At 42.4% G+C, this 25,777-nt stretch overlaps 1 protein-coding gene across 6 annotated transcripts in view; it reads right to left on the bottom strand.

Moving 5' to 3' along the window:
* The window catches only part of FYN (FYN proto-oncogene, Src family tyrosine kinase), a 209,480-nt gene that overhangs the window by 90,511 nt on the left and 93,192 nt on the right, over positions 1–25,777 (bottom strand). For 5 of the 6 annotated variants that reach the window (XM_027603148.2, XM_027603147.2, XM_027603145.2 and 2 more), the window contains exon 3: positions 23,368–23,437. The exons of the other annotated variant lie outside the window; for it this stretch is intronic. The gene's annotated coding sequence lies outside the window, so the exon portion shown is untranslated. The remainder of the gene's footprint in view (positions 1–23,367; positions 23,438–25,777) is intronic. 6 annotated transcript variants of the gene reach the window in all.

The following is a 25,777-nucleotide window of genomic DNA, read 5'->3' as shown; positions in this document are numbered from 1 at the left end:
CTTTAAATTGTAACAGTAATGAAATTTTAGGCACGAAGAGACAGAGACCATTTAAAAGGGCAATGTTGTCCCTCTCTTCCTCATTAAGTAAATGCTAAGCATTGTATTAAGTAATTAAGACACTGTCTGTTTGAAGGTGGGACTCTTTAACTGTCTGAATAGTTCCGGGCCCCAAGCTGGGGTTTGCTTTCTTGATGGTTAGAGAGGATCATGAGGGACAGGGAGTGGAGTGCCCATGATTTACAGCCAACTCCCTGCAAGCACAACAGGGTACTACTCCCATGGGGGGAGATCTTCTGACACCTCTTACTATTCCCTTAGTGTATAAGTGGTGAATTCTGGAACTTCCAAATATAACACTTACTATATGTCAGCAAATCGGCAAAATTTCTAAATAAAGTTGGATTTTTTTTTTATAACAGGAAATTTGTTGCTGTGTATTAGTTCCCTTCCTCCTGTAGTTGCTGCTGATCTTCAGGACAAGGACTGCATGGATCTTGGTGTACACCTTAAGAACAACAGACAAGAGCCATAGTCTCTCATCTCAACTGTTTCTCTTGAGAGAGAGAAATTCTTATATGTTGGGGTCAGTGGGTTTTAGCCTCAATATAGCATATTTTTCTGAGGGGCTTCCCTAGTAATTAGCTAACAAGATTTTTAAAAACATATTTATAGAGAGATATATGCACACACTCCTGTGTGTGTGTGTGTGTGTGTGTGTGTGTGTGTGTGTACAATTTGAAAGTCTCTCAAGCCATGACTATATAGAATCTAGAACTTGTCCAGAAAATAACAAATATTGGAAAGACCTGAAATTATGTTGGGAAAAACTAATACAAAAACTGAACATTGTTTTTGCTCTAAGCAAAAGAAGACATTTAAGCAGTCTTTAAAAAAACTAATAGGTTGTTACATAGAAGAATATTTTTTTATGACGTGTTTTAATGATGAGAACTTCCCGAAGATGGTAGAGACTATGTGACGCTAGAGATGTTTGGGCAGAATTTAGATAAACAGATACCGGTTGGACTAGATGAACTCTAAGGCTCCTGCAAGCACAGCAGCTCTTTTCTTTGCCCATGAAACAGCCCACAGTGTTAAATCTAACAAGGTAATCTGAAGGTGAATGCCCTGAGGCCAGGGCTTCTGAGAAACTAGATTGATAGTTCCTTAGAAGCTGAAGAAGGGAATCCATGTTCTGAGAGAAAGGGGACGGTGCCAGCAAAGGGCTCTTCGACACTCTTCCACGATTAAAGCAAATTGTCAGAACTGTAAGGACAGAATGACATAGTGAGAGATTTTAACAATACCTCCCTGAATGACTGATGAATTAATAAGTCCATCAAAGATTTGAACAACATAATTAAGAGGTTTCGTCTAATGGGTATATTTTTAGAGCTCTATCTTCCCAGCACCCATCAGAGAATATGCATTTAAAAAAAATATTCATGGAATGTTTTTAAGAAATCGATCACACACTAGGCCATGAACCAAGTCTCAGTGAATTTTGTGGAGCTGGTTTCACACAAACAACATTCTCTAACAACAATAGATTTTTTAAAGTTAGACTACTAAACAAAATGGTTACTAAAAAACTCTTACTTCTTTGGGAGCTTAAAATGACACTGCTAGTAACTCATGGATCAAAGAAGAAACAATTAATGGTAATGATAAGATTCTTAAAACTGAGTGATGACGAAAATATTCCGTAATACAGCTGGGCAGATTCCACTAATGATGTAGTTAGAGGAAAATACTTAAATCTGATCCTAGAAAAGAAAAAAGATGGAAAATTAATAAGTATCCAACTCAAGGGGTAAGAAAGTGAAAGAGTAAATCTGAAGAACATGGAAGAAGGGATTAATGAAGGGTAGAAACTAATAAAATCAGTAAACAAAGATGTACTAGAGAAGATTAACAAAGAAAAAGCTGTTTATTTTAAAAGGTTAACAGGCAAATCACCAAAATCGATCAAGAAAAACACAGGGAACACTCAAAATAATATTAGGAATAAAAGAGAGACTATAACTACAGATTCAACAGAGATTAAAAACTAAGAGTGTACTATGCAGAACTGTATGTCATTAAGTTTGAAAATTTCAGTGAAATGAAGAATTTCAGAAAAACACAGTCCTATAACCGTTGAAGAAATTGATGTATCAGTTAGAAGTCTACTCGTCTCTCCGTCAAAGAAAACAAAACCAATAAGCACTAGGTTCAGATGGTTTTAGAGAAAAAAAGATGCAAGTTTCAGAGATGGAGAATGAAAAAGCACTAGTATAATCTTATTATCAAAACCAGACAAGGACAGTAGGGAAAAGGGAAAATTATAGGCCAATTTCAGATATAAATACAAATAAAAATCCTAAAAATATATTAGCAAATGAACCCAATAGTGCACTGAATATATCATGGCTAACTTGGATTTTTACCAATAATGCAAGGATGATTTAACTTAAGAAAGCTGCTGACAGCAAGTTCCCCATTATCAGATTAAAAGAGAAAAACCCTCAATCTTATCAATGGATGCAGAAAAAGCACTGAGTAAAATTCAACACTTATTTGTGATTTTAAAAAACAGAAACTCTTAGCAAACTAGGATCGCAAGGAAACTTTCTTAACCTAAAGAGTTTTAACCAAATCCCAAGAGTAAGCCTCGTGTTCAATGGTGAAATGTTAGCAGCCTTCCCTTTAAAATTAAGAACAAGTCGAGGAGGTGTGCTCTCCCTACTTTGCTTAACGCTGTACTGTGGGTCCTATGCAGAGCGGCAAAATAAGAGAGATAAATAAATAAATAAATGTTGGAAAGGAGAACTAAAACTCATAATTATTTATGGATGTCTGGATTATATGGACCTAAGAGAAGTTACAGATAAATTATCAGAGTTGATAAATGCCTTGGCAAACTGCTATTAGTTCAATATGAAAAATTCTGTTCCTATGCGCCAGCAACAGTTAGACAAAGTAATTTTATTCAAAAAACAGAACACTTATTTTTCTTGACCTTCATTTCCTTTTCTTTTTTAAAGATTTTATTTATTTATTTGAGAGAGAGAGTGAGTGTGCATGAGCAGGGGAAGGGGCAGAGGGAGAGGGAGAAGCAGGTTCCCCCTGAGCAGGGAGCCTGATGAGAGGGCTTGATCCCAGGACCCTGAGATCATGACCTGAGTCGAAGGCAGACATTTAACTGACTGAGCTACCCAGGCGCCCCCTGACCTTCACTTCCTGCTCTTCGATGCACACCCCATTCAGATAAGCATAGGATGATAAAAAAAAAATTAAGAAAAACAAGTAACTAATTATATTACAAAATTATGAGAGGCAGAGAGCACAATTTCATGGAAGACTTACAGGATTCCTCTCTATTCTATGGTTCCCACAGAAAAATTCCACTTGAAAAAAATGGGGCATCGTAGATGGGGTTACCTTGAACTGTGGTGAATCACATGTATTACTGGAAAAGAAACACAAACAGGAAGTTCCAGGCCTCTGCAAATCAAACTCTGCCTCAAAGGAAAAATAAGGTTGACACCTTCTCTTCCACACAGCTTACAATAAAGTGAGCAGGAACCAGCTCTTCAAATGGCATCCCACATCGGGAAGGAGACAGAGGTCTTGAAGAGAGAGGCGCTGGGCAAGAGGTAGGTAGAAAGAGAGGGTTAAGAAAGTTCTTCATCTACATGAGGATAATATTGAGGGTTACTTAAAAAACTTTTTTAAATTGAAATTTCACTATACCAAGCACAGGGTGATATTTACATTCTAAGAACTATCTGCTTCAACTGAGACCTCTACACTTATTCTATATTTGGGTATATCCATCAGCAGGGGGCTTGGTCTGCTTGAATTTTCAACACTCTTAGGGTGGCATACTACTGGCACATATAATTCGTTTCTATTCAGGGGCTGATTGTCATTTTGATTAAGTGACAACAAAAATGAGATAAAACTTCATGAAGAACTTTTTAGATTCACTTGGATCTGACTGGGCAAGTCACTCAATGAAAACAAGATTATCTGAAAATACTATAGTATGATGTTGTTTTTAAAAATGGTTAAAACCTAATGCATTGGAAACAACCAAAATAAGCAAAAATAGAGGCTGGTTTCCTACCTGATTAAATAAACTATGGCACCTTCCTATAGTGGGATAAGAGACAGCACTGGAGTCCTACTGTAAAATAACCTTACTGACACACAAAAATATTCACAGTATATTGCCAAATTATACAAATAAGATATAAAACATTAAGTGCAACTCAAAATCACTTTAAAAAATTTCCAAGTTTGGACATTGAACAAAAATACTAACAACATGTGTGATTATTTCTGAGTGATGGAATAACAGTGACTTGTGTTTTGTCCTTTGTGCTTTTCTGTGTTTTCTAAGTACTCTACACTAAAGATGTGTATTAATGTGGATATTATTTTTAAAAACTCACCATAATGCATTTTGTGACAACATGGATGGACATTGTGCTAAGTGAAATATGCCAGACACAGAGAGACAAATACCATATGATTTCACTTATATGTGGAATCTAAAAGCAAAACAAAACAAAAAAATGAATGAATATACAAAGAAAAAGAAACAGACCCATAAATACAGAGAACAAACTGGTGGGTGCCAGAGGGGAGGGGCGGGGGAGGGATGGACAAAATAGGTGAAGGGGGGTGGGAGGTACAGGCTTCCAGTTAGGGAATGAATAAGCCATGGGGATGGAAGGCACAGCACAGGGAATATAGTCAATAGAATTGTAATAGCCTTGTGTGGGGACAGATACTTGTGTATAGAGAAGCTGAATCACTCTGCTGTATACCTGAAACTGTGTAACATTGTGTGTCAACTACACTTTGATAATTAATAAACAAATAAATGAAATTCACCATAATAAAGTACCTAGAGTTCTGTAGCACAAACTTCTGGAGCTCTCCCAAAACACTCAAACTTAGTACAGCTTCGTGGCAGCCAAAACAACCAACAAAAACAGTGTCTCCTGACAGTCACACTAGAGAATCTTTTCTTACTCTAGTTCCACCACCTGAGCGGGAGTAGTTGGGCTAGAGTATCTCAGGGCCCCCAGGAGACACTGAAAAGGCTCAGTGCCTATCCCAAGGAAGAGTTTGCTTCCCTTAGCTTGCTCTTGCACTGTCAGCCAGGCAGAGCCCCTAGCCCAGCATCTGGGGCTACAGGACATTAATGAGAATTTGGGGTACGGACAAAAATTCCACTTAACCATACTTCATAATGTTGCTTTCCTGCTTAGCACCCTCCCTCAGCTCTCCAGCTTGGCTTCCAAGCCTTACCACATTAGGGCCCCCACACCTCTTCTACCAATCTCCCACTGCCCCAGCATGATCTCCACCCAGGATGGTATATATCTCCACACTACTGTCCCTGCAATTTCCACATCTCATTCATGTGCCAGGCCCCATGCTGATCTTACCCTCCAGAAGCCTTCCTTTTAGCTCCTCCGGCTCATATTGATCTCCCAGTCTCTCAGTTCCTTGGCTTATCCCGCACACTTGATCATGTGGGGGTGGGACAGTCACATTGGTTCACTGTTTCCTGTGCATGGCAGGGTCTCTGAAGGGTTGGGCCAAGTCCTGTATTGCTTTGATTCTCTCCATTGCCTTCTCCCAGCTACTAGCACGGGGCTGCAACACGGTAGGCTCTCCCTTCCAGTCTGTCTGTTCGCCTGCTTCCTTCACTTTCTGCTTGTCCCATCCTACAGAGCACAGCATGACATCTTCCCTGCTCATTCTTCTAAGCTTCTATCTATATGGCTTCCTCTAATGTCTTTGGCTCTCATTTAGCTGCACTAATGGATGGCAAGTCACTAATGCAGACAAATCATGAGAGTGCCTGGTCCTCTTGCCTTTCACTCCCAGGCACCCCCAGGGTGCTGCACCCATTGAGAACTCTATCTCTTTCAGTTCCTCCCTAACTCTTCTCCTTCACCACTTGTTCAACACCTAGTTACTGAGTGCCTTCTGTGTGTTGGGCACTGTTGCCTAAACCCACAGTTGGAGGTCTGTTTTTCCCCAACTAGATGGGAAGCTCCTTTATGGTGGATGTTATCTGTTACAATTATTTAAATGTCCAGACAATCTAGCAGTGTGCTGATAAAGTGTTTGGAATGAATATATATATATATATATATATATATATATTTTAAGATTTTATTTATTTATTTGACAGAGAGAGAGAGCACAGGCAGAGGGAGAAGCAGACTCCCCGCTGAGCTGCGAGCCCAATGCGGGGCTCGATCCCGGAACCCCGGGATCATGACTGAAGCAGAAGGCAGACACTTAACTGACTGAGCCACCCAGGAGCCCAAGTGTTTGGAAAATATTAAACTGAAACTAGAAAGAGAAAAGGAATGAAGCAGAAGGCTATAGTTTCATTCTATAACTCTCCCCTTTGTGGTTTGACTATATAGATGGTGTAAAGATAAGGAAAAACTCCCACTCTAGCAGAGTGAGTAGAGCCTTTGTTTCTTTCTGAGTTTAAAGTGGACAAAATGGGACAGTGATGTACGTGAAAGCACTCTTTAGATGGTAGAATATGTTACAAATACGAAGCACCATCATCGTCAGGATATGCATTATCTATATACCTCGATGTGGAAAGTTTGATCCCAAACAATAAGCAACTAAGTCACCCCATTTTGCAAGTTCCTGCAACCAGCAGCAGAACACAGCCTGAAAAGAAAGCTGATAGCCTGACAAAACCCAAATGAAAGATAAAAATGAGCAAGAACAGCCACATACCCAAAGAGAACAAATCTCCACTGCTGGGAGCAAGAAATCCTCTAATTGCCTCCACACCCCTGCTTACTTCCATCTGCTCGCATTTAAGCCCAATTACGGGGCTCCTTGCAGCTGCAGAGAAGAAAGGAAAGGCCTTCAGAGTGTTTGGATGGCTAGAGCAGGCAGAAGCCAACAACAAGGACGGAAGATCCACAAGCAAGGCTAAAGAGCAAAGTAAAGTGGACAACAGATTCGATATTTGTTATGCAAAACTGAGCAAACAACCTCTTCTGGTTTGAGACCGCATGAAATGATAATGGAAATCACTGTTGGGAGGAGGGCAGCAGTAAACATGCGTGAGCACGACTGCTGCAGTGGTGCAACTGAAGCAGCCTATGAGCCTCCCTGGAGCAGGGAGTCGGAAGGGGCTGGGGCTGCAATAGGTTTCCTATGCGGATGGGACCGGAAGCGCAGGCACCACACTCCTTCATGTGCTGTAACTCAGCCTTCACAAAACTCCCAAGTGGTGATCTTGGTTTTTAGAAATGCCAACCTTTTGATTTTGGTGTCATTTTGATAATTTCTCCCCTGCTGTGCGTACCTAAAGCTCACCAGTCCCAGTTCTCACTGTTTCTGGGCTGCCCCATGCTCAGGAATTTCCCCTGTGCCCCCACAGTCTGAAGGATCCTCCGAAGGAGCAATTAGGTAGTATAATTTTTTTTTTAAAAGTCACAGCATCTTGGAGAACAGGCAGTCCATTTTTAGATGACGAGACTGAGGTGTACAGATGCAAAGAGACAAGATGTGGTCATACCACCAGCTAGTGGCAGGGATATGAGCCCTCATCTCATACCTTACAACGAATCACACAGGAAAGAAAAGGGAAACCAACGCTTAGTGGTTTAGCTATGCTTAGTGACACTAAGTTAGGTGGCTTCACATACTTTTATCTGAGCTCCAACCTTAAAATAATCCTATGAGCTGGGCTTAGGCACTTTTCCTCAAGTCTCACAGCCAGGAATGGTGGAAGTTGGGGGTCCACATTTGGTCTGATTACAAAGTCTGTTCTTCCTTCTAGCCAGGACTACCTAAACATTTCAGGAGGAAGGAAGCTGGTGGAGTAGTTAACTCAAGAGACAGGTACCTTTTGAGGGCTTTAAATTCTGTTCAGGGCATGGTGAAAGGAGAACAGTATAATGGTATGAATATCAGTAAGTCACATGGGCCCCAAGACTCAATCAGAATTTTGGAAATCAGTGGGAAAGGTGGTTACTAGAAACTTCTTGGTTTCCTCGTGTGACCATAGTTTTGCAATCTGTGAGGACCCTGGAGGATTCTGGAGAGATGGCTTTCCTATTTCTAAGCAGCTTCCTCCTGCAGAGCAGGGTAAAGCTGGAAGGGCAGGTTGGGTAATGCCAATGGCAACCACACTTGGGCCACTAGGACACACAGAGCTCTCTGCAGGAGTGGAAGGGGGCCTGTTGGCTATACCTTCAGCAACGAAATGCCCTCAGGAATCCCCTGAACAGAATATCTTTGCCACCAACCATCACTCCCAACAGAGCAGAGACTGCTCAGCAGTTCCTGGCCAGGCCAGGTCACCATCAATGCAGGGCATGTTACACAATGGAATGCTGTGGGCCACTCTGTTTTTGACTCTGTTTTATAAAAGAAACCGATTATGTCCTTCCATGAGAAGGAACGGCTTCAACATGCAGGTTGTATGGACACAAAATGTTCCTTTGGGTAAATGATGGAATCTCACCCAAGTGGCGAGAACTGGAAAAGGGGACTGTCCATCATTATATCTGCTCTAGCCTTCCATGAGCCGCACCAGGGAGGAGGCTTATGAGCTGTCCGCTCACAGGCACCACCCCCGGGAGGCTCTGTTTCTGCATGGGTTTTCAGAGTTCTCTCGGACCTTGCCAGTCAATGTCAATTAGGTACACCTCCAAGTGATTTCTCTCCCTGGCCTGACATTTCTAAAATTAAAATTCAACCAAGTCTCAAATCTGTCTCTTTGGAGCAGACATGAATAGGATGGGTAACTGAAAATAGCTTGTGTGTTTTGTCCACTGCTTGAGACAAAGTTTGCTTCTGTTGGAATTCCCCTTCACCAACATTTTATTGTGAAAAACTTCAGATACATAGTCTTAATAGTTTTACATTGAATATCTATCTAGTTCTGACATTAACATTAATTTGCTTTAACATATAGCTATCCATCTCCCCATATTGTAAAACTTTTATATCTGCACATTTAATAATTTTACATTGAACATGCACCTAGCTTCTAACATTAACATTATACCATATTTACTTTATCATATAGTGATCCATCTACCCAGACTGTAAAATTTATCTTCTCATTTTTTATGGTCTTTATTTTCCTAAGGTGCAGCCTGGGGGAAAAGCATGGCTTTCAGACACCTCTGGCAGCGAAACCCTGCTTGAGCACTTACGAGCTGGGAGATTGCGCACGTGTTTTACGAGCTGGGAGATTGCGCACGTGTTTAATTTCTTAGCACTTCAGTTTCCATAGTTATAAAATGTGGGGAACAATGCCTAGGAGTGTTGTGAGGATTAAATGCCATATGGTGGGGGAAACACCTGTAAGGACATGGAACCATGTTTTAGTTCATAGACAATTCATGAGCATGACACACTCCCTCTGTTTTCTATGAAACAAAACTGCAGTCAAAAAATAGTAACAATAATCCAGGTACACATGAAACAAGAATGGCAGAATGTGAGTAACTGTGGGAGGTGGGTGAAGGATTCATAGGGGGTTGGTCCATTATGCTACACTGTTTACTTCTTATAAATTTGAAAATTTCCATAATAGGACAAAATATTTAAAAAAATGAATCATCACTGGATTTTGTCAAGGAAGAAGAAGGAATCCTATATTTGAAAAATTTAGTAAGAAACCTCTGAGGAAGTAATAAGATAAATGATGACACGGTGGTTAACAGTACAGGTTTAGGGAGGCCCTGGGTTATCTCACTCTCATGGGTGGTAGGGGAAGTGGAAGCAAAGGGCTTAGGGACTTTGTAGATGCTCCCCAGGTGACTTGGTTCACTACTGGGTGAGAACCTTTGTCCTGGCAGAAAAGTGTGAAACCACACTTTCCAGCATATTAATTGTGAGAATAAATACTTTGCATAATGCAAAACTTGTGCCTCCAGCTAATTTGCAGGCTGATGACTGTGTGAGGAGCCTCTGATTTAACACAATAAAAACTATTTGTAACCCAACAGCCTCCCTTGGTAAGTCAGGGGTGGGTTAACAAAGGACCCAATTAGACTGCATTCTCCCACACTGCTTATTACTGGTCTAAACTAATAAAGCTAAGGAGTTCCTTAGCCGCTTTCAGAATCGGGGACCTGGAGAAATCTGGAGGGAAAAAAAAAACACCCGTGGACAATGTTTAGCAGAAAAGGAAAGACTTCATTTCTTTCTTTTAAAATAAAAATGTCACCCTCCTGTTCTCGTACCCTGATTCCTTCCCTTCCCTGCTGTGGATCATTCTCTCTTTCCTGTTTGCTGGCAGCCAGGTGTACTGAGGGGCTGCGAGGGAACTGCTCTGCTCAGGGAGGCAGTATGTGTCTCTGGGAGCCCTCGGAGTGGCAGCAGCAGCAGGACCTTTGAGGGGTGAGGGCAGGGCTCTCACAGGTGAGCGACAAAGCCATCTGTGGCTCTGTGGGCTTTTGTGGCAAAGAAGAAAGCAGGTAACAGCGCACGGGGGCATGTGCACACACACGCACTCTCACATGCACACACGTGAGCACTAACATACACGTGCACTCCCTCAGGGGAACTGGCAGTGTTTCTGTACCCCTGTGTTACTGACCGAACAGTGTCTCCCCAAAATTCATACACTGAAGCTCTAACCCCCACTACCACTATATTCGGAGACAGGTCTTTTTTTTTTTTTTAAGATTTTATTTATTTATTTGAGAGAGAGAGAATGAGAGATAGAGAGCACGAGAGGGAAGAGGGTCAGAGGGAGAAGCAGACTCCCCGCTGAGCAGGGAGCCCGACGCGGGACTTGATCCTGGGACTCCAGGACCATGACCCGAGCCGAAGGCAGTCGCTTAACCAACTGAGCCACCAGGCGCCCGTGGAGACAGGTCTTTTAAGGAGGTAATTAAGGTTCAATGACGCCATAGGTGAGGGCTCTAGTCCAATAGGTCTGCTCCTCTTACCAGAGGAAGTGATACCAGGGATGTGTCTGTACAGAGAGAGAAGGTGGCCACTGGCCGCGGGCCTCCTTGCAGAGAGGACAGGCTTGACCAGGAGAGGCCTCTTTGAGCACCTGTGCTGAGAAAGACACAGTGTTGGACAGAGAGGTGAATTTTCCAGGCTGAGGAACTGGGAATAAGGGGCATTTCAGATGAGACTTGCGGCCGACTCTAAGAGATGGGAGGAAGGCATCCTGGAGGAGGAGAGTAAGTGCCCAAGGCCTGCTGAGGACACAGACGTGGTTTGCTTTTGCCCTGGGATGACTATGAAGCATAAGGTTGGATGTGGTAGAAAGGTAGGTCAGACAGAGGGATGGTGAAGGGCCTTGAACGTCAGGTTATGATTTCTTTCTCAGAGGCTAATGGGAACCCTGAAAAGTTTTTAAACAAGAGGATGACAAGAATTGATATATATGTTAACAAGGGCAAAGTAAAGAGGTCTGACATGGAATACGCATTTAATAGTGCCAGGTATCACGTGAGCACCACATCTTATCTCCTGTGATTCTCGACTCCCACTTTGGGAAGTAGGAAGGTGAGGTTCACAGAGGCGAAGTGACTTGCCCAAGACCCCACAGCTGGTTTGCAGTGGGGAGCTCAGATTTCAATCCTATGTCCAGCACCAAAGCAAATGCCCTGTCCATCCTGCCATTTAAAACCCTAACCCAGTTCCGGTGGCTTCATCTACTTTCCCTGCAATCAGAATGGCTATTTAATGGAACAGAGACTGGAATGCACATTTTGTTTAGGCTTGGGAAGTAGGCAGAACAACAGCAAAATCTTCCAATGCACAGGGCACCTCCAGAAATCTTATTCAGCCTTCAAACAGAAGCCTTATGCGAGCTGGTTCTTTGCCTTCCATGTCACAACAAAAAGTTACAAATGTTCCTGTTATGTTTGGTGGTATCAAAGTAACTAATAATGGTAATTTGTATATAAACTGCAAAAATGTGCAGGGAGAGCAGTTACCCTGGATGAGCTGACAGCCTGCATGGACTGTATTTTTTTCAATGCAGTGTCAACAGCTACTCTCAAATACTCTTTGCCCCCCAACTCCTGAAAGAGCTTCCAATACCCAGGAAAACACAGTGCTGTGTCCCAGATCTGCTGGAAGGACAGACTTGGTAAGGGATGTCATGATCATTTCTTTTTGGCTCAGTTGCTTATCCAAAACCCCAGATACATTTAAAAGTGAAAAAGAATAAAACACTGGGTTAGAAAGAAGAGTTAATGCTCTTAAATATAAAAATCAAATCATACCATGACACGTACCATCAGGAACCACTTAAATATTCTTAAATGCACTGTCCTTCAAGAACAAACATTTTTAGTATTTAGGAAGCAATACTTACAGAGGTAACTTGGGTGCTATTTTGAAAATTACACACTACTATTATTATCCTAAGATGCAATTGTGTATAACAGTTTGTCAGGGGAAAGGCAGACTACTGAAAGCATCAATTCAATCCAGCACACCTACTGTGGGGCATACTTACTGTGTCAGGCATTGTGACTAGACAGATCAGGATAAACAAACTGAAGAGTATGAAAGGTTGTGGAAATCACTTTAAAAACAACTGATGCCATAACGACCTTTTTTTTTTAACTTTAGAACCAAATTTTGAGAGCCATTCCTTTGAAAAACAGGCATAGTATTTTCTACTTCCTTGCCTAATCATGCCCTAGGACTCATGTTCTGTGGCTTTTCTGTAAAATGTTCCTAACACTGCCTAACCCATTCCACCTTCAAGAAGGCAGTGGGGTAGAGCTGGGAGTGTGTGTATGTATATGTGTGTGCACATATGTGTGTGTGCACTATGTGTATGTGTTTGTTGGGGGTCTTCTTTTCCTTTTTTGCTCTACAGATATGCTCATATTACACTTTCCATTGGTGGATATTGGTCTCACCCATAAAACAAAACCCTTGTCATGTACTGTGTCTCAATGTACCTCTGTTTTCCCAAGGCAGGAACAATGCCTAGCACTGCTCCTTAAATGTTAATGAATGAACGAATGCTTGTTTTGACTGTGAGCTTTATCTCAGAGTCTAGTTTGATAGTCAAAATATTCTCCATTGTGGGTGTCAAAAATTTCAAAAATGTCAATGCATGCATATAAATATACTTCAGGATATTAAGTTTGTTAAGGTATAATTTACACATAGTAAAGCTGTCCCTGAATTTTGACAAATGGACACAACTGAGTAAGAGTGGGTGGTTCTTAATATACTTGCTTGGGTCCTGTCCCTAAGGCTTCTGACAGTGAGAACATCTCCTCAGGTGACCCAGACAAGAATCCTTGAGGTAGATGATGCTCTGCCACTCTATTCTAGATTTCCTTTCCTTTCCTCAGTCCCTCATCCATCACTCTCAGTCAACTATTAATATTGAAGACGAAACCAAAACATTTCTACTCAGCACCACACGGGAAGCAAAATCTAGGTAACTCAGCCACTTGCCTGGAGTCAACTATGATTTCTGGTTGTATGGCAGAAATACAGCTAATAAATGATATTTTGAAATGAACACGAGATATCCACTCAAAGAAATAAAAATGCCTTTGAATCAGAGTGAATAAAAGAGCTGCGATTTAAATGGGGACTGAGAATTGATGTAGGGAAGGGGGGGGTGAGAGAAGAAAACTGCCCTCACAAAACACATTGTTTTGATTCCAAATGCAACCTTACACCTAAAGATTCAGGGGCTCTGTGAATAAGAGAGATTGACACAAGGTCAAAACCTAAGGAGGGGTGCCTGGGTGGCTCAGTCGTTAAGCGTCTGCCTTCAGCTCAGGTCATGATCCCAGGGTCCTGGGATCGAGCCCCGCATCGGGCTCCCTGCTCTCTGGGAAGCCTGCTTCTCCCTCTCCCACTCCCCCTGCTTGTGTTCCCTCTCTCACTGTGTCTCTCTCTGTCAAATAAATAAAATCTTTAAAAAACAAAACAACAACAACAACAAAAAAAACCTAAGGAATACAGTGCTGAAGGAAAATAGGGGAAATTCATTTCTCTGGTTTGGTGGTGTCATCCTTCAATGACTGGAAGGGGCCAGAGGATAAGGGGAAAAAGGCATTATCTTCTCTATCCTTTATTTAACTGAGATTGTTGGAAGATGTGGAATCTGGCCTCTAATTAAGAATAGGGGACAATCTTTACCCTATTCAAATTGCTATTTTTACAAATCAGTGTTTCCATTTGGGTGAAGTCCATCATAACAAACTCCAGGGGCCTGTCACCCTTCTTCTGTCATTTCCCCCCACCACCAGGATTGTATTATAATCGAATACTTCAAGTGATAGGGTCAACGGCCAGGAGACTTGACATTTAGTGGAAATGGAATCTGACCTTTACTAATGTTTCATTGTGAATAATGTCCTTGGTTTCATTGTGAATAATGCTCAAAATGGGACTGATGTATTAACTAGTATTTGACTAAAGAAAAAAAGAAGAAACCATCATGAATCAAAACAGAGATATACTTGGTGTAAAAACAGCTAAAAAATGTATAATGTCTACTTGCTCTGCTGAGGTCCTGGGAGACTACGAGTCTGCATGAATTTTAAGAATCCATTGATTAGAATGGGTCTTTCAGAAAGGGTGAATTTAAAAAAAAATCACCCTGGTTTTGCAAAATGCCATTGAGTTACCCCTTCAGAGAAAGGAAATCATGGAAACTGCTGTGGAGACATTTGGAAGTATGCTTCACACTATCATTTACAAGGCAGGGTATGTGGGTCTCACCAGCTGCCAGGACTGGTGGAAAACTGCTGAGCTAGTCGTTATGGCCAAACCAAGCATCTCCCTGTAATTAGACTTAGCTGGGGAAAAAGTGGCACACAGAGGATAGAAATATGTGGCCTCAAACTCGGGGGGAGGACAAGAAAGCTGATTAAGTTTCTCTCAAGAGATTCAATTAAAGAATCTTGCTGGGTGTGGCCCTGGACTGCTTAGCTGCCCAAAGAAGTAGCTGTGAGCCACATCAAGCGCTTGAAATGTGGCTTGTCTAAATTGAGATATGCTGTTAAGTGTAAAATACACACTGAGATTTCTAAGACTTAGTACATAAATATTTCAATAATTTTTAATACAGATTGATTATATACTAGTTTAGATACATCTTAGGTTAAAGTATATTATTAAAATTAATTTTGCCTATTTGTTTTTACTTCCATTTATAAATGAACTACCAACATTGAAAAACTGAGACGGTTAAAATACAGATCGAGATTTCTGATAGTACTGGGCCCACAGCTGAGACCCAGGAGCATGTGCACTTTTTAGGTGTGCATGGCTTGTGTTTCTCCAGCGGCACAGCCCTCTCCTGGCTGACTCTGTCTTGTTTCACAGACCTACCCAGTTGGGTAGGCATTTGTCTACAGAAAGAACTGTAGGTGTGAGACACTGACAGGGTTGGGGATCAGAGGGGACACAGCAAAGTGGAAAATCCCTGACGCTAAGCCTGACAGATCCTGCTTGATCTCAGCTCCACCAGAGGAGCCAGGTGACCCTGAGCAAGTCCCTTTGCTCGCCAGTCTGAGCTGTTGTGTGGGGGGAAAAGTGAAAGAAGTTCTATAGTTAAGGAGCCTATGTGGTACCCTGGCAGGTAGTAAATAGCTTTGTTAAAGTTACTCTTTCTTATCCTAAACACAAGAAATCTATCACCACAGCAAAATCTAGCCGACTACCAGGGAAGTGGCTAATTCATCATTGTAAAAATATGAAGGCCTAGATCATTCACTATAAAGAACTGAGGAAGGGCGCCTGGGTGGCTCAGTTGGTTAAGCAACTGCCTTCGGCTCAGGTCATGATCCTGAAGTCCCTGGATCGAGTCCCATATCGGGCTCCCTGCTCGGCGGGGAGTCTGCTTCTCTCTCTGACCCTCCCCCCTCTCATGTGCTCTCTCTCTCATTCTCTCAAATAAATAAATAAAATCTTTAAAAAAAAAAGAACTGAGGAAGAGAAAGCAAAGGGTAAAACAATATCAGACACTATCCCAATGTAATAAGTGATCCAGGTGAGGATTATCCATTGATACTCAAAGCACTAGACAAAAGGTAGGTGGGTGACAGGATGTTCACAAAGGATCCATGCAGCAGCCTACAAATGCCTACTGACTCAGGGTGTATCTGGACATAGGTGAGATCTGGTTACCACCTGCTCAAGAGATCAAACTGAGCTCTGCGGATGGTGGTACAAGTTGACATCATCTGCCTCCTGCTGTGATGTAATATCAAGCATGCATTACCACCTATGAAGTATCCTTGCCAAAAAAATGTTTAACCTGCATCTGATACCAAGCCTCTAAATCTAATAATTTTCAGGAAGAGAGAAGGAGCAAGTTGACCAACACTATGAAGAAACAGGCGAGGCCAGAGTGCAGGACAATCTATACAACATGCAGCCTGGACAACGGGGGAAATCTGACTATGGACTGGATGTTAGACATATGGACTGGATGTTAGACAATATCACAGAATTACTGTAAATTTCTTAGGTATAATTGCATTGTGGTTATGTAGAAGAATCCATATTCTTAGGAGATACACAATGAAATATTTAGAGGTAAAGTGTCAAGATGTTTGCAACTTTCAAATATGGCGCAGCAAGAATTTATATAATCTATGCCATATATGTTACATGTAATACATATAAACATATATGTATAAATAATTGGAAGAAGGAATAACGAAAGGAAATATGGCAAATTCAAAACAATTGGTGAATCTAGGTAAATGGCAGATAGGTGTTGGTTTTACCATTCTCCCAAACTAGTGGCTTTGTTCAGAATAAAAAGTTGGGAAATAAACTGGAAGAGAGAAAAAAGAAAAAAATAATAGGAAAGAAAAAAATCATATAATATCACTACCTCCTCTTTTCATAATCCCCTTGACATTTACATTCAGGTCAGCTTCACTGTGTGCCTTTTCATTCAATATGGTTACATTTTTACCACTTTAATAAATTCCATGTGTGCTCATTCAAACTGATGGAGCCACTGTTTTGGCTGCTTTGTTGGCTGATGTCAAAATCACACTTTAAACAAAGCTCCAACAGTAGGCTCTAGAAGTGCATCAGGTGGGGATATGAAGCCTAAGATGTCATATCAAAAACTCCTGAAATTGACACCTAATTCCCTATCTGGATGGTTTTTAAGCCAGTAAGATTGGATCCAAGGCTCTAGGTGGAGCATCCTTTTGGGCTTTGATCTTTTTCAAAGATGGCACTCTTTCCACCGTGCTAGGTACTGATGGAAGAATAACAGGTACAGGGTGCTGGCCAACCCGGGATACTGAGGTTTCAGAAAGGCTGCTTCCACGTAGAGCATGCTGTGCCTGTGTTCTGGTGCAGAGTAGCAACGACAGAACCCAAAGAACAATCACTCAGAATTCAATTTTTAATGCAGTGAGAGCTCCCAGTGAAGCAGGAATTCATTCTGTGATGCCTTTAACACGGAGAGGGCCATAAAGGGTCTGGGTTCAGATAGCATAGATACAAGCCCGGTTCGACTGCACAAATTAGCTGTACAACCTCCGAGCAGTGTTACTGGGTGTGCTGCAACAAACCCTCTGCCGGGGACAACTCTTCACTGAGCAGGACTGTGGGCCTGTAGGCCACATACCAACCCCACCTGACTCCCCGTGCCAACTGCATGCCAACACCTCCTCCAGTCTTTGTGAGGAGGACAACACTCCCCCACCCCGGGACCCCCAAATGCCTCCTAAGACATAGGCTGAATTCTTGGAGGCGCAGATTTTATCTGGGGATAATACCTGTTGCACCACCTCCGAAGTGATTTGGGAGGAGCAAATACGCTGCAGCTCCTTACAAACTTACAGTAGCTATACGAATGACATCATGATACCCATTTGCACAGGCAGCCGTACCAGTTAGAGGCAGGGCTATAGAGTTGGTCCAAATACCTGTATCCCAAGGTAGGATTTATTACCCAGGATCAGCTGTCCAGCATGTACTAGAATATGCAACAGTTACTTATTCTGAAAACGTTTCCCCTCCGTAAGTGGGAAACCCTGGTTTTACGGCACCCACACTGCAGTGTAAATTTTCCAGTGAGGGTTGATAGCAGATCCACAGGCTCCTGGAGCAGACAAGAAGGATGCCAGTCTCAAAGTGGCTTCAAAGAATCTGGCTTAGGATGGCACCCACACTAACCTGGAATGAGAAGGACGCTTCTCTTAGTGAGCAAGGAATAACCTCAAGGATCAAGAGAACGAGGTAACAGGATACAGTGTTCTACTCTCCCACGCAGAGCAGAGCAAGGAGCATCATGCGTAGTTCTGACCTTCAAAATGGCTGCCCCGTTCTTTGCATTTTTCAGCCACGCTTATGGAAGAGAATCTTAGAGGTTGGGCAGGGCTGCATATTAGTAGTACAAGAGTACAAGAGTAATACTAATAATTAGTGTTAGTGCACAAGAGCCACCTGGAGAGTGGCATGAAGAATATACCTGCCACAGGGGTTTGGATTCTGTCCATCTGGACTGGGCCCAGGGACCTGCACTCTTAAATCCATCTCTCTGGGTGATTCAGATGCAGGCTGCAGACTGCCTCTGGGAGAACAGGGACACCTCTCCAGAGACTTCTACGGTTAGGAGGCTTTGTCTTCACCTCTCCCTTATGGAGCATTCTTGCTCTCATTTCATTGCTTTCATGACTTAGAATTTAGGTAAAAATGCTTCTCTGCCCTCAGGTGTGATTGGTTTTTGGGTTAAAAAATTGTTCTTACTTGACCTCTCTTCCTCCTCCCCACCTACCTCCCACACACATTGTGTAAGCAAAAAGCTGATTTTATTTTGTTGATCTAATTTCTCCTTTATCATTCGCTTTCAAATGAGGACTAGGAAATGCTGACTGGGCAGAAAGTTCCAACCCTTCCTTTGAGGAAGGCCAAAGGCCTCAGGTATTAATAGGGAGGTGAAGGAGGCCACCAAAGGCAGAGCTGGGGAAAGGCATGAGTCTTGAAGAGCAAATGTGCAAACGGATACTCACTCTAGGTTGTCAGCTGTGGTAAAAGGGCACTGAGGTGGCCCGTAAGAATCACCCAGTTGGGGAGGCAGTGCTGGCAAATTAGGTAGCTATACACATGTAGCTTCTCCATCATTCCTTACATTAAAATATTCAGCATCAGCATGGTTCTTACAGTCTCACCCGATGCTGCTTACTATTCAGCATTGGTACATTCCTCCAAATTCTGTTCATCTTAAAAACAGCAGACTGATAATGTAAAGTTCCTAAATCTCTGGACTTGGCCATCTGAAATGAGATATTTTATCCTTTTCTTTTCCAAGTTTCTGGAACGCATTTTCATAGCATACTTGCAAAGGGAAAGATTATCAGAAAAAGAAAAATGGATGGGTAGTAAAGTTGAAGGAATATTATACCAAAGGTTTTGGTAGGAAAATATTTATGTCCACAAGCACAAGCCACACCCTTTCTGGGAAGATATTACTAGTCCTGAAGCTGGGTTAGTGGATCCCAAAATATACCTCACAAAAAGCACAGTTACCCTCCCAAAATAAGCTCTATAATTAAAGTCTTTTCAAGTGGATTGTCCTATATCACAACTTGACATATGTTGCTTTAATCTCCCTGCTTCAGCAAATGTAGCCGTCTCGGGCTACAAAAGCCCTCAACAACTTACATTTAAACCAGACTGTGGTGTCACTAGGAAATTGATGCAAATAAACAGCCCTGTGTACCAAAATACCCAATCTCAATCATCTGTAATGAGATCTCTCTCCTCCCTAAGCACATTTTCATCACACCAGAATTGCTGCCCTGATTCAAAAGGAAGGACTAGCCCAGACTGAAATACCGTCTCATCTCAGAGACCATCTAAAGGCAGGCACTTCTGAAGAAGCTGGGGCCGAAATTAAAATAGGAGACGACCTCCTTTGTGTGAATGCGGGGATCATGTTGTGTGAGTCTCACTTCAGATGCCCATCTATCTGTCTGAATTCATTTAAGTCAGTTCTTGCTTGGAGTTAGGGGTAGTGTAAGAGAGAGAGTCCCTTATGAGACCTTTCGGCCCTATGATTCTCTGACCAAACTTCTTTATGTTTTCTAGTTATATATTTACATATAATTAAATATCAAAATATTTAAAATTTTAAACCTTCAAAATAATAAGTACTTTGGACATTAAAATTTTTTTTTTTATTACTTCCATATCAGGTTTCTCGGTCTCAGCATTATTGACACGTGGGCCTGATCACTGTGTGGGGGGTGCTGTCCTGGGCACTCTAGGATGGTTAGCAGCACCATGGCCTCCACCCACTAGATGTCAGTACACACATCCTACCACCCCCAGTTGTGACAACCAGAAGTGTCTTCAGACATTGCCAAATGTCCTGTGGGAGAACAAAATTAACTCGGGTTGAGAACCACAGCGCTCTCTCTATATTTATGTTACGTATATATCTCCCCATGGCATGCCCAGGGGGAAAATAAATCTAGATTTTTCAAGGCACTCACGAGTTTTCATTTTAAGAATTTCAAACTTCCTGTGATTCATAATGAAGAATCAGGATCTGTGATACAGTGCTACCTTGAAAGATTTATAAACAGCACTACTGCTGTCTTTTTTTTTTTTTTAAAGATTTTATTTATTTATTCATGAGAGACAGAGGAGGAGAGAGAGAGAGAGGGAGAGAGAGAGAGAGAGAGAGAGAGAGAGAGAAGCAGAGGGAGAAGCAGGCTCCTGATGCGGAGGAGGGAGCCCGATGCGGGACTCGATCCCAGGACCCCGGGATCATGACCTGAGCCGAAGGCAGACGCTTAACCATCTGAGCCACCCAGGCGCCCAGCACTACTGCTGTCTTAAACAAAGGGTGGCAAGGCCTGGCCTCATTTCAGTCAAGACACTTAAGAGAGGATGGATTTACTGTACCCTATCTCTTAGATGGCTATCCTCCCCACTCTGAGGAATTCCATTCTTAGAAGACTACTGTTAAGAAATCCTTCAGTCTATTACCAGGCAGTCAGTACTGATCACAAAGGAAGAGGATTAGGGTTTGCATCTAGTGACACTGTCTATAGAAGCAGTGGCCCTCTGTACTGCTCGTGGGCCGGATCACCTCAGGGGCAGTGTTTCTAATGCTGGAGAGGCAGGGTGGGGAGGAGAGGGAAATAACATCAGAAGACAAACAGTACAAGGATGGAACATGGTTAAGTTCAGCCCAGAGAAGAGAAGATGAATGATGAAGGAGAGGGTCTTCAAATACACGAAGGGCTGGTGTGCGTGAGAGTGGGTAGACTTGTCTCTGCGTACTTAGAAAGTGACTACGAGCATAGTTGGCTCAATGAGTACTTACCATAGGCCTGCTAAGTGCCAGGCACTGTCCAGGCGCTGGGACCAGAGGAAGGAAGAAGACCAAGTTCCCGTCTCATGGAGCACATATGGTTCAATGTAAGGACTAGATTGCTTTCCTTCCCTCTTTCGTTTTAACAATTTGAGCTAAATGTCCAGGTATTTGTCTGCTTGTTTTTTTTTTTTTTTTTCTATTTTAAAACTGAGGTTTAGGGGCACCTGGGTGGCTCAGTCAGTTAAACATCTGCCTTTGGCTCAGGTCATGATCCTGGGGACCTGGGATTGAGCCCCGAGTCAGTCTCCCTGCTCACTGGGGAGCCTGCTTCTCCCTCTCCCGCTCCCCCTGCTTGTGCTTTCTGTCAAATAAATAAAATCTTTAAAAAAAAATAAAACTGAGGTTTAATTAACATAGAGCAAAATTCACCCTTTTATTATAGAATTCTGTGCATTTTCATGAAATATACAGTTGTATAAATACTGCTACAAATCCAAGATCCAGAACAATTTCCTCACCCGTTACACTTTTCCTGTGCCCCTTAATTGTTTTCTTTAATTGGAGCATGCTGCTCTGTGCAGTAGCAAGCTCCTCACCTCTGAGAGAATTTGGACTCTCCTCTGTCAGGGGTTCTGTAGAAGAGACTTGTTTTGGCTAGTGGGAGAATGGGCCAGACAACCCCTGAGGCCATGTCCATCTCTTCGATTCCATGAAACTGGAGCGGTCCACCTAGGGGCACCAATCTTAAAAACCAGCCCATCTGCAGGGAGTGACATGGCTGATTCCTTCCAACCACAGATAAAAATCCTACCCCAAAAGCCAAATTCTTTTAGTCGAAGCTCAAAAATTTCACCTGATAACTGGATCTCTGCGAAGGGTACATAATAAGCACAGATGAAAAAAAAAAATCAAAAGAAAGGTTTGGAAATGAAAGCCTAAATATGGTAACTACTCCTGACTCTTCTTTTCCTTCTCATTCTTTTCATTCAAAGTAACATTAACTTCAAAACCGAAATAAAACTCTAACAAATGTAACTGTACTTGTCTGCAAAGGTGGCAGGAAGGGAAGTTAAATTAGCCAAGCTTGTCTAAGAATGGGTAGACAGGAGCGGAGAAGATGATGTCTTGGGGCTGCCACAGTGTGTTATGAAGTGGACTCTGGAGGACGGACTGCGGTGACCAGCTGTGATATCCCCGTGACAGCAAATGTGGTGTGACCAACCCAACCCTGGTGGCCCTCCTGCTGGGAGATATGTACACCTTTTGGTGGTTTGACTTCAGTAAATGTCCAGTTTCCAAATGAGGCTGTCCCGTTACTAAGAATAATTGGCTCTATCAAGCACCTACTATGCCCCAGCACTACCTAGCTCATTTTATTCTCACCACAACCATATGAGGTGTGTAACATTACAAGCCTTGTTTTACAGATGAGGAAACTGAGGCTCAGAGAGTGGATGTAACAACCAATTAATGTAGAACTTAAATTTTAGCCCAGGTTGCCTGACCCTGAAGACCGTTCTTTTTACTACTGCTGGCAAGGTGTTCTGGGTGGTTGCTGAACTTAATGTTCTTGGTCTCTTGGGCCACTGTCATGCTGGGATTCCTGATTCCCTTCAGTTTCCCGTTCCCCAAACAGCTTACTGTCCATTTCTCATTTCAACAGCTAGGCCATAAGGATTTCTCTGTGGTGGAGATTCTTCGTTGCTGTTGTTATTCTATTGGTCTGCACGTTATTACTCTTATAGTCCATGGGTTACCTAGACCATAAGCTAAATTGTCAAGGGTATTCTTTACCCTATGTCCAGAAGCTTCCCTAAATCTAGACTTCTTATTAAATCTTAGAAAACCCCACATTTCTTAATAACATCAGCAATAACAAGAAAAAATGTCATACTGTCAGAAGTACCGACTAAATGTCACATCTAATTATAAAATCCTATTTTGTCTAAGTTTAGTGCAGATTCAAAAGATGCACGAAACAAGGCAATGGCTTCCCTTTTGGGCACCATTTTACAACAAAAGGTATTAGAAATAAATGCAGCAGCACTTACCAAAATTTCCCCCAACTATCACAAACTTTATATATACCACATGTCTTCTTCTACAGCTGCTGGACCGGTCCTGAAAAACAAACCACAACAAAAGGAAAAATGCACTGCTGAACAGAAGTCATTTACCCTTCTGGAAACCACGTAGTCTTCCTTGTTTGGGGCACTCATCCATGTACCAAACTCTTACTGCCAGATTCTTCTCTGTTTTTCACAGGAAGACGAAACCATTTATAAATTAACAAATAAATAAAAGTCTGGAGAATGAAATAAACCAGAAACTTTGCTCAGACTTTATTTGAATTTTTAGCCCTTTAAAATAATTGAAGACAAAACAATGCAAAAATATCTAAAATTGAACTCATAAAAATTTCCCCCAAACCAATTCTTTTTCCTGTTTCTTTCAATAATGCACTCTCTTCTCCCTTGCTGGCTGTGAGACCCTCACCTTTCGTTTCCAGACTTCATTTTCTTACCTGTAAAATAGGGATTATTGCCCTGATCTCCCAGGGTGGTTATGGAGATTAAATGAGATAAATTTAATGACATATAAATGTCACTGCAAGGCTTAAAACAGCATCTGGCATGCAGTAAACACTCAGTGCATATGCAAGGAGCTATTATCAGTCTCCTAATCACCCAGGCTTGAAAACAAACATGGCCTTCCTCCCCTCCTTGGTAAACCGAGGTCCCAGCCTGCCCTTCTAGTCCTGCGGGTGTGCTGGAACTCACCACCTTCTCGTTACACCAGCTGGCATCGCTCCTTGCAGAAACCGGTTTCCTGGCCCCTGGTTTCTTCCCTTCCAATCCTGCTCTCACAGCTCTGCAAGGCATCCTTCCTAAACGCAACTTGAAGCCTTGTGGAAACACCTTCCACTGCTTCCCGTGACCTACAAATTTATCTGTGAAATTACATTAGCCTGGGACTTCAGCTCCCCTCTGCTGTATCTCCACATCTCTCTACCGGAAGCTGCAGCGTCCAGTCACCTGTCCTGCCTGGCCTGTGGGCATGCCAGTTCCTTCCCTGAGGGTCTCTGCCTCATAACTGCCGGCAGGAGGCCTAGCCATTTTCTGAGGCAGGGGCTCTTTGTCTTATGTCTGGTAGCAGTCTAGAGACGTGTTTCCCAGAATAACGTTTTTAAATGCTTGAAATTAATGCATGAAATGAATAGGATTCAAAAGAAGCATATTGATTATACAGTTATCAAAATATAACAAAATTGTGATGTGTTTCTGTATTTAAATAAGTTCCAGCAAAAGTCTAAAAATTACTGTAATTTGAAGTACTATTGGGCACAAATGATATTTTAGGGTATCTATAACCATAATGTAATTTGAAAATACCCACAATTTCTATTGGTGGCAAAGAACTAACGCTACTTTGTAATAGAAGGAAATATTAGATTTCGGTTAAGGGTTAGTGAAAATAATTTTTTTCCCCCATCCAAGTTCACAGAGCCCTGAATTCCATTCATGGACCCAGGTCATGAGCCCCTGCTTTTAGGCCTGGCCTAACTTTCTTCTTCTTGAGGCCTTTCTTTCTTTTCTTAAAAGATTTTATTTATTTATTTGCGATAGAGAGAGAGCACGAGCAGGGTGGAGGGGCAGTGGGAGAGGGAGAAGCAGGCTTCTCACTGAGCAGGGAGCCTGATGCGGGGCTCGATCCCAGGACCCTGGGACCATGACCTGAGCTGAAGGCAGACGCTTAACCGACTGAGCCATCCAGGCGCCTTTCCTTGAGCCCTTTCTACCTTGATTTTCCCAATGGCCATGATCTTACCCCTCTTTGTTTTTCTCTTTCAAAAAATTATGTTTTATTTGATATAGATACTTGAAATACACTTACTGTATCCTAATTTTTAGGCTGTAAGGGGAGGCGCTATTTTTTTTTTTTTTTTAATTCCTCCCATGGCTAATAGTGTTTTGCCTCACAGCACACACAGGCGGAAAGGCATGCGGCTGGCACTGTTTGAATCAATCAGTGAGTCAAAGGGCTTTCTTGCCTGCCCCACACAGATCAGCTAACATGACTATTATTTCACCTCTCTTTGGCAGGCTATGAGGTCCTAAATATGTAGACAGGACCCCTAAACACTCCATATTTAGAGTATAAATTATTTAAGTTAGGCAACAAAATGTTCTCTTCTCTTACTTCTCTCTAGAGCGTGGATGCTCAGTCAGTGCTGCTGACAGAGCTCCCGGGAACAGACCAGCAGTCCAGGCAGCGTGTCACACAGGGGGCTCACAGTCCCTGCCTTCATGGAGCACCGAGTCTAGCAGCTTTCCCCACCTGGTGGAGAGTAGCTGGGCATCTCTCAACCTTTCAGGGCTTTTGCAAAGACAAGACATATCTGGTGATTTCCTAAGAATGGGCACCTTGGTGACCTATGTAGGCAAGGCCATTGAAGAGTTG

The sequence above is a fragment of the Zalophus californianus genome, chromosome 7, assembly GCF_009762305.2.
Source record: "Zalophus californianus isolate mZalCal1 chromosome 7, mZalCal1.pri.v2, whole genome shotgun sequence".
Lineage (NCBI taxonomy): Eukaryota > Metazoa > Chordata > Mammalia > Carnivora > Otariidae > Zalophus > Zalophus californianus.
The sequence above is the reverse complement of the archived record's forward strand: the minus strand, read 5'-3'. Positions and strand labels throughout refer to the sequence as shown.